We start from the raw sequence: 10,673 nt of genomic DNA, 5'->3' as shown, positions 1-10,673 counted from the left end.
AGATAATATAAAATATTTGAAATGGGAGTATTCTGGGAAGATGGTAAAGTTGGTCAGTAAATTCCAAGCTCTCTAGATTTTTCCCACAAACAGAACAAATGCGGATTTCAGGGCAAACATAAACTAGTGAAAAACCAAAATCAGTTGGGCTCAGAACTGAGCTCCTCCAGGACAACTCAAGAAGATTGGAAGAATGGCTCCAGGTCAAGGATTAACCAGTGTGAACTGCAAATATCTCCAGACAGCTCCACAGAAACACCAAGTTGGAAACCCTGGGATGATTGGATTTGTCTGGAACCTCAGCAGAAACCATAGAAATGTTCACATATAAAGTGTGGGATTTGATTCCAGGAAGATGGAGAGAACCTCTACTGATTAGGAATGCTAGGCCCAGCTATACTGGTGAGACAGGAGCCCTGGGTGAGAAGGAACCAGCATACCCTGTGAGTGCAGAAGCAGTGGAGTACGGACACTGCTGGCTGCTGGTTCTTGGAGGAGGTGGGGAGATTTTGCTTGGGGGTTCTCAATCAGAGAACATAACTGAAGTGAAGCTAGAGATACCATCTACCCATCCCAGGATTGGAGGTGCTTATACTAATGCTTCTCATTAAAACAAAATGAACGAGCAAAGAAGAAAGAAACCAACCACAGAAACTTACAATGAGAATAGGGAAGATAAGCAAAGAAGGTACTCATTTTCAGAGGAGGACAGTGAAGTTAAAAAAATAAATAAATAAAATGCTTCTTTTACCCCAAAGAATAACTTCCAATGACTTCCTGCCCAGATAAAATTTATAGAACTCAAAAACTTTTTACAAATCAAATAAGATTTAGGAAATTTATTGTAAAGATAAATAAAAATAAAACCCATACAAAAATAAGAAGATTATTTTTAAAAGTTAACCAACTAGAAAAGAAGATACAGGGACTTATAGAAGAAAATAAATCTTTGACAATTAGAATTGAGCAAGGCAAAGCCAGTGAAGCTATAAAAGACAAAGAAATAACAAAACAAAACATAAAGAATTTAAAAAAAATAGAACAAATTGTGAAATATCTTATAAGAAAAACAACAGATCTGGAAAACAGATCAAGAAGAAAAAAATATAAAAATAATTGGATTATCTGAAAGCTGTGACAAAAAAAATAGAATCTTGATAAAATAATGCAATAAATAATACAAAGAAATCGCCCTGAAGTGGTAGAACAAGAAATGAAAGCATGTGTGTGTGTATGTATATGTGAATATATATGTGTGTGTGTGTATGTGTGTATATAGATGTATGTGTGTGTGTATGTGTGTGTGTGCACACACACACACACATACACACACATATATATAGTGCCAGAGTGCCAGGGCTGTGTGGGGTCCATGTGCTGAGGAATCTATCTGAAGGCTCTTAGCCAAAATACAGTAGTATTGTCTTCTCTGTCTTAGTTACAAGTCAGTGGATCAGCAGATTAGCGATGAGACATTCAATACAAATACAAAAAACAAATAATGAACCTCTGAACCCCAAATAACATGGGACATGGCCATACTTACTAAGCACCCAGAAATTAGTCAGCAACACTGTCACAGGGCAGTCTCAATCCACTGTTGGCTGTAGAGGAAGCTTGGGACAATCTCTATTTTCCCCTAAGAGCAGACCTCAATATTTTTTTAAAAGAGCAAAAAAGCAAAAAGAACCATGAACATAAATAATTTTTATGGAGAAAAAAGAACAGACCTCAAACCCTGAAGATCCTAAAAGCAAAACATCTTCAGCTGAAGCCACACAGTGGGATATGAGTTGGTCCCCATCTCACAAAGCTCTCGGAAAAATTTTAAAAATTATCTCAGAACAGAGTTAGAAGAAAAATGGGGAAAGAAAACGAGAACTTGGCAAGAGTATTTGGAAAAGAAAAAACATAAATTATCAGAAGAAAACTCCTTTAAAATAGATATAGTGAAATGGCAAAAACATGTAACTCCTTACAAAATATATTTGACAAAATCGAAAAACAAATAACTCCTTACAAAATATTATTGATGAAATGAAAAAGCATATAACTCCTTAAAAATAGATTTGAAAAAGAAACCCATTCAAAGAAAAACAAAATTTGTGATATGGAAAAAAAATCCAATAAACAAAATACCTCATTTAAAAGTTCTCTTAGCCAAATGCGAAAGAAGATAAAGTTAAATAAAGAAAATAATTCACAAAAAAAAATTAGAATTGAGCAAATGGAAGTAAATGGAAGCAGGTAGCAGACAAGATAAAAAGCCAGAATCCTACAACATATTGTTTACAAGAAACACAGTTAAAGCAGAGTGATACAGACACAGCAAAGATAAAAGGCTGGAGCAAAATCTTTTATGCTTTAGCTGACATAAAAAAAAAAAAAAAACAGTGGGAGAGTTGCTGATCTTAGATCAAGCAAAAACTAAAATAGATCAGGAAGGAAACTACATCTTACTACAAGGTACCATCATAGATAATGAAGTAATATCAATACCAGATATATTTGTACCAAGTGGTATAGCATCCAAATTCTTAGAGGAGAAGTTAAATAAGCTAAAAGAAGAATTAGACAGGAGATAGAAAGGAATTTACATTTTCTCAGCCATATATGGAACCTATATCAAAAATTGATCTTGTATTAGGGCTTAACAACCTCAAAATCAAATGCAGAAAGATAGACATAGTAAATGCATTTCTTAAAGATCATGATGCAATCAAAAATTGCATGCAATAAAAGCCAGGGGAAAATAGACCAAAAATAAGTGGAAACTAAATAATATAATATAAAGAATGAGTGGACAAAACAACAAATCATAGGCACAATCAATAATTTTATCTAAGAAAATGGCAATAATGAGACAACATACCAAAATTTATGGGATTCAGCCAAAACAGTTCTTAGGGGAAATTTTATATTTCTTGATGCTTACTTGCATAAAATAAGAGAAAGAGAAAATCAATGAGTTGAGCAAAATTAAAAACCCCCAATTAAATACCAAACTTGAAATTCTAAAAATAAAAGGGGAGATCAATAAAATTGAAAGAACAATATTTTATTAAGAAACAAAAGTGAGAGTTCCTATTATGAAAAACCAACAAAAGTGTTAAATTTTTAGTTATTTTGATTAGAAGAAGGAAAGAAGAAAATCAAATTGTTAGTCTCAAAAATAACAAGGGAGAAATTTCCACCAATGAAGAAGAAATCAGACCAATAATTTGGATTTATTTTGTCTAACTATATGTCAATAAATCTGATAATTTAAATTAAATGGAAGAGTATTTACAAAAATATATATTTCCCAGATTAACAGAGGAGAAAATAAATCACTTGAATAATACCATTTTCGAAAAAAGAAATTGAACAAATTATTAATCAACTCCCTAAGACAGATTTGCATGTGAATGTGATAAAATTTACATGTGAATTCTATGAAACATTAAAAGAACAATTAATTCTAATACCATGCAAGCTATTTGGAAAAATAGGGATAGAAGAAGTCCTATCATTTGTTATCTGTTTATGAAACATATTGAGTTTTTGATATATACTTCTGAACACGAAGTCCCAGTTGCCAAGTTATTCAATAGGGACTAAGTTGTTGGAATATTTAGGAATATTTTACACTTTCACAATGATAGGAATGTTAACTCTTACAATGGTATTACCAGTGGCCATTTAGCTAGTGTTTCAAATTTTAAGGTATCATTTCTTCACAAGGATTGTATACACTTCAGGAAAAATGAAGTCAAAACCTTACATAATCCTTAATAGCTTTTCTCAGATTTATGGTTGTCTTCTCCACCACTGCCCCACTCTGATATGGGCAAGAATTTGCCTTGAAGCATTCTAGAAAAGGAGGAAAGAGAAGATGATAATAATAATAATAATTACAAAATGCAGTTATATTTCCAATATTTTTGGAATAATGCTTCACTAATATTTATTTCTGAAGAAGACAGGATATGAAATGTTATGTCAGAAGAATAACAAATAGTTCAGTTTGGATGGTTCATAGAATGTATTTAGAGAAATATTGTGAAAAAAGTCTGGAAAGCAAAGGTAAGGTGAAAAAATTTATATTTTATCATAAGGACAAGGTAGAGCCACTAAAGCTTTTTGACAAAAAATATTGATATGACCACATCTTCACATTAAGAATATAAATGTGCAGATCTGTGGAGAAGGGAAGAATTTGAGGCCAAGGAAGAACTTGAATTCATAACTGAACATCAGACAAATGATTTTGATTACATTAAATTAAAAAGTTTTTATACAAATAAAACTAATGCAGATGAGACTAGAAGGGAAGCAATAAACCGGGAAGACATTGTACATCCAAAGGTTCTGATAAGGCCTCATTTCTAAAATATATAGAGAATTAATCCAAATTTATAATAATTCATGCCATTCTCCAGTTTATAAATGGTCAAAGGAAATGAACAGACAATTTTCATTAGAAAAATTAAAAGCCACTTCTAGTCATATGAAAAAGTGCTCTAAATCATTATTCATCAAAAAAAATGCAAATTAAGACAGCTCTGAGGTACCACTACATAACTGTCAGATTGGCTAAGATGACAGAAAAAGACAATGAAAAATGTTGGAGGGGATGTGGGAAAACTGTGACACATATATTCTTGGTAAACTGATCGAACCATTCTGGAGAACATTTTGAATGTATGCATAAAGGGCTATCAAACTGTGCATACCCTTTTATCCTGAAGTGTTTCTGTTGGGCTTAAATCCCAAAGAGATCTTAAAGGAAGGAAAGGGACTCACATGTACAGAAACTTTTGTGGCAGTCCTTTTTGTAGTGGCAAGAAACTGGAATCTGAGTGGATGCCCATCAGTTGGAAAATGGCTGAATAAGTTATGGTACATGGATGTTATGGAATATTATTATTCTATGAGAAACAATCAGCAAGATGATTTCAGAGAGACCTGGAGAGGCTTATTTAGTCTCTTTAGAGAGTTATCTTATTTAGATTCAATCAATGATTAGCACTCACAGATTTTAATCACAGTTCTTTTTGAATCAAAACATTTGTTAAGTAAAATGAGCAGAACTAGATCATTGTACTTGGCAACAACAAGGTTGTACACGATTAATTATAATGGGTCATTTCAACAGTGAGATAATTCAGGCCATATGCAAAAATCTTGTGATGAAGAAAGCCACCTACACTCAGATACAGTACTATAGGAACTGAGTGTGTATCACAACATAACATTCTCACTCTTTTTGTTGTTTGCTTGCACTTATTATTTTTACTTTTTGTTTTGATTTTTCTTGTGCTGCAAGATAATTGTATAAATATGTATGCAAATATTGGATTTAAAGTATAGTTTTACTCTGTTTAACATATATTGGATTACTTGCAATCTAAGGGAGTGATTGGAGAGATTGAGGGGGAATTGGAACACAAGGTTTTGCAAGGGTTAATGAGGAAAAATTATCCATGCATATATTTTGAAAATTAAAAAGCTTTGATAAAAAAGAATATGAATATAGCAGCTCTGTGGAACATGGATTAGAAATGAGAATGACTGAATGGAGGGAGATTGTTCAGGAGCTATTTATTTTAGTACTTAGATGATAATACTTAGAACTTATGTCATTATACTATGAGTAGAAAGAGATAAGGGAATGTTAAATATTCTTAGGAATTTCAACATTGATCATTCTCTTCTTGATACTCTCTTGGCTTTAGATTTTTATGATACTATTCTATCCTGGTTCTTCTCCTACTGACTGCTTTTTCTCATTTTCTTTTGTTGGAGGTTCATTCAATTTGTGTCTGATAATGAAGGGTTATCCTTTACACAGTATATCTTATTTGATTACAATATATGTTATTTGATTGGTTCAAAAGCTCCCCATCTCCCTAATGAACTTTGAACTCCTAGAGAGCAAGGTGGCCATTTGCCTTTATACCTCCAAAGCTTAGTTCAGTTGCTGGTGGTTGGTATATAAGAGACACTTCATAAATACTTATTCACTTATTAACCAGATTTTGCCACTGATTAAATATGGAAAAAGAAAAACAGACTGACAGAGAAATAGAGAGAAAGAGAGAGAGAGAGAGAGAGGATAACTGAAATACTTTCAATATAATACATTTCCAAGAAAATAAACATGATCATTTACTTACAGAGAGCAATGACTTTAATGGAAATAGATTATCTTATTTAGATTCAATCAATGATTAGCATTGACAGATTTTAATCGCAACTTTTTTTTGAATCAAAACTGTTGCTACTAACATAAACACAATTTCTTTACAAGAAACATTTTGCTGCATATTTCTACAGTTCAACATATCTATATAGAAAATATAAAATTACTGTATATGGTAATTATCTGTTGTAGTGCAATTTTCTCGACCTATTTGATTTTCAACAGAGACCTATCATTAGCCCATGAAATTACTTTTGTTAAGAGAACTGCATAAAACCTGTAGTAAACCAATTAAGTTGTAAACAGAAAAGTGCATGTTGGTGCTATTTAGCAATAAGGTCATCAATCCTTCTATACCTCATAATGCCTTTAAGGGAGAAAAAAATGCTACAAGGCTAAAAATAAAGAAAATTGCATTTTAAGATAGTTTTTAAAATATCTGAATGTAGTATAGATCTACAGAATGTAGAACAAAATCTGAACGTAGTAATTTTTTTTTCTTTTTTTAAAGAATAAAAATTTAATAAAGGACACAATTTAAAAAGTAGAGGAAGAATAGCAGATCATCAAAAGAAAAAAGTAATTTAAGTAAAAACATATATCCATTTTCTACCATTATTTAGTGCCTTCATTTTGTAACAAACTTAAGAGTATTTAAAAGACCCAGAAAAGTCAGATTTATTAGGAAGTTAGTTTCCTCTCCAATGTTAAATCCAAAATAATAGGAGAAAATACTAAAATCCTGGATTAATCTTCCTAAAGTTAGAATTCAAGCCATTAGTTAGAAAGTTACAGAAAGATTTCCAGATATATGTATATGCCAAAATGACAGACTAGACATTTTCTCTGATCCCCAAACTTGTAAAACTCTCCAGGACAGAAATTATGCATCATTGATACAGCAACTTCAACTAATTCCATTGTCTGTGATATATAATCTAAAAAAAATAAATAAATAAAAACAAATCTTAGAACCCAGGGAGTGGTACTTTCTAACCTGTAGCACACTCATCTCCCTTTTTTGAGTTCTCTTCTTTTTTAACTCTGGTGCTTTCAGAGTATCCCCCTTTATATTTCTTATTAGTTACTTCATGACTCCCTTGCCTCTGATTGCAGTTTCCTCAGGAGATTCTCTCACACAAAATTGCCTTTAGAGCCAGCTTTCAAGAAAAGCATAATCAAAGAGAAGGCATCAGGAATTGATTTAAAGACCTTCAACACACAGATAAATCAAGAGGGGAAAAATAACTAGCAGTAAAAGGAAATGTGGCCTTCAAATTTAGTAAATGAATTCATGCATTTGTGAATAACTAATACAAAATAAATGAAAATGATCCAAACACTTGATGAACCTAGGTATTCTGTGTAATTAAAGATCATGGAACCATGATATGCTATCCCTGAGTGGTTTCAGAAAATGAGAATTATGAGCACAGAATGGATGTCTATACAGCAAAACTTAATCAGAAGAATATTTAAAAAAAAAAACCTGAATCTTTAATGGCAAATTTCATTGAAAATGTGGGGAGGAGGAGAAGAAAGAAAAAGAAGCAGAAGCAGAAGAAGAAAAAGAAGAAGAAAGAAGAAAAATAAGAAGAAAGGAGAAGAAATTATTGAAATTATACATATTTAAAGAAAGAATTAGAAGAGAAGAAAAAAAAAGAAAGAAAATATAGTCACTATGCAAGCGATACACACTAATCAGAGACAACCTAAGAATTTTAGATTATCCAGAAGAACATGACAGGACAAAAATATTTAATGTTATGATGAGAAAAATAATAGATGAGGATTGCCTAAATTTTTAATTAATTATATATATTTTATGGAATATTTCTCAACTACATTAAAATATCAGAATTCTAATAATAAATAATTATACATAAATAATAATAATAAAATGTAAAATAAGGCAAGATAGTTATAATAAACCTGAAATTATATTATAAAGAGGTAACTGCATTTGATACTGGCTGAGAAAAAGAGTTGTGGAGCAGTGAAATAGATTAGGTTCACAGAAACACAATCATGAATGATATAGTAATCTAGTGTTTGATAAACTCAAAGACTCCAGCTTCTCAGGGAGGAACTCACTGTTTTATAAAATTTGCTGCAAAATTGTATGACAGAAAATAGACATCAACCAACGTCTAATACTCTCTACCAGATCAGTGTGAAATGGGTTCATGATTTTAGATATAAAAGTTAATAGTATAAGTAAATTAGGATAGCAAATGATAGTCTGCCTATCAGATCATTGGAGAAGGAGAAATTTATGGTCAAAGAAGATCTAAAGAATGCTAGGAAATGCAAAATTGTTAATTTTGATTATATTAAATTTAAAAAAAAATTTTACAAAGAAAACTACTGCAGCCAAAATTGGAAGGGAAGGAGAAAGCTAAGGAAAAAAATAAAACTAGGTTTTTTGACAAAAGCTTAATTTCTAGGGTGGACCCAAGTGGGTGGAGAGGACAAACATTTCTTTCTCACCTCATCCCACATCCCTCAAGCTAATTAGCAAATCCAGTCTCTGAATTAGTTCTGGACTGGCAGAATCAATTAATATTGGGAATATAACAAATTACCAGCAGAAGATAATTTTGAAGCTCTCTGGAAAAGGTTTGTTTCAATTGGGCACAGAGGAAGTCAGATCAAGCACAAAGCAGGGCGATCACAAATACTGAGTACAGGCAGAACAGGCCTGGGGCGGTGAGGGTTCCATGCTTCAGAGAATCTTCAGGAAGGAATATATAGCAGTGTTGGCTATTCTGCCTTGGATGCAACCCAGTAGATCAGCAGAGAAGTTATAAAACATCCAACACAAACACAAAAGTTAAATAGTGAACCACCAAGCACCAGAATTTCATGTGACCTGGCCACGCCTACCAAGTACTGAAAGTCAGTACACATTGACTAGCACAGCCAGAACTAACTCAGCTCAGGGGCTGCCATTTGTAGAGGAAGCTTGGACAATCTCCCTTGCCTTAAAAGCAGATATGAACTTTTAAAAAATGAGTAAAAAAGCAAAAAGAATTCTAACCATAGATAATTTTTTTATGGTGAAAGAGAAGAACAGTTTTCAAACCCTGAAGAGCCTAAAAATAGATCATCTTTAGATGAATTCACAAAGTGAGATATAAATTAGTCCCTATCACACAAAGCTCACCTAGAAGAAATTAAAATGAATTTTAAAAGAGAGCTAAAAGAAAAATGGGGAAAGGAAATGAAAATTTTGCAAGAGGATTTGGAAAGGGTAATACAGAAATTTTGTGAAGAAAATTCACTACAAAATAGATTTGGTGAAATGGAAAAAGCATATAATTCATTAAAAGATTTTGCAAAAAAAAAAAAAAAACCTCTCTGAAATACAAAATTTGTGAAATAGGAAAAAAAAATAGAACAAAACAACTCATTTAAAAATTCAATTGAATAAATACAAAAAGAAGTTTAAAAAAGGAAGAAAGTAATTCACTAAAAACCAGAATTGTTTTTTTTTTAATTTTTATTTAATAATTACTTTATATTGACAGAATCCATGCCAGAGTAATTTTTTTTTTTTTACAACATTATCCTTTGCACTCGTTTCTGTTCCAATTTTTTTCCCCTCCCTCCCTCCACCCCCTCCCCTAGATGGCAAGCACTCCTTTATATGTTGGATATGTTGCAGTATATCCTAGATATAATATATGTTTGTAGAACCGAACAGTTCTCTTGTTGCATAGGGAGAATTGGATTCAGAAGGTATAAATAACCCGGGAAGAAAAACAAAAATGCAGATAGTTCACATTCATTTCCCAGTGTTCTTTCTTTGGGTGTAGCTGCTTTTGTCCGTCATTTATCAATTGAAACTCAGTTAGGTCTCTTTGTCAAAGAAATCCACTTCCATCAAAATATGTCCTCATACAATATCGTTGCCGAAGTGTATAATGATCTCCTGGTTCTGCTCATTTCACTTAGCATCAGTTCATGTAAGTCTCGCCAGTCCTCTCTGTATTCATCCTGCTGGTCATTTCTTACAGAACAATAATATTCCATAACATTCATATACCACAATTTACCCAGCCATTCTCCAATTGATGGGCATCCATTCATTTTCCAGTTCCTAGCCACTACAAATAGGGCTGCTACAAACATTTTGGCACATACAAGTCCCTTTCCCTTCTTTAGTATTTCTTTGGGATATAAGCCCAATAGAAACACTGCTGGATCAAAGGGTATGCACAATTTGATAATTTTTTGGGCATAATTCCAGATTGCTCTCCAGAATGGTTGGATTCATTCACAACTCCACCAACAATGCATTAGTGTCCCAGTTTTGCCGCATCCCCTCCAACATTCATCATTATTTTTTCCTGTCATCTTAGCCAATCTGACAGGCATGTAGTGGTATCTCAGAGTTGTCTTAATTTGCATTTCTCTGATCAATAATGATTTGGAACACTCTTTCATAGGAGTGGTAATAGTTTCAATTTCATCCTCTGAAAATTGT

The sequence above is a fragment of the Antechinus flavipes genome, chromosome 4, assembly GCF_016432865.1.
Source record: "Antechinus flavipes isolate AdamAnt ecotype Samford, QLD, Australia chromosome 4, AdamAnt_v2, whole genome shotgun sequence".
NCBI lineage: Eukaryota > Metazoa > Chordata > Mammalia > Dasyuromorphia > Dasyuridae > Antechinus > Antechinus flavipes.
The sequence above is the reverse complement of the archived record's forward strand: the minus strand, read 5'-3'. Positions refer to the sequence as shown.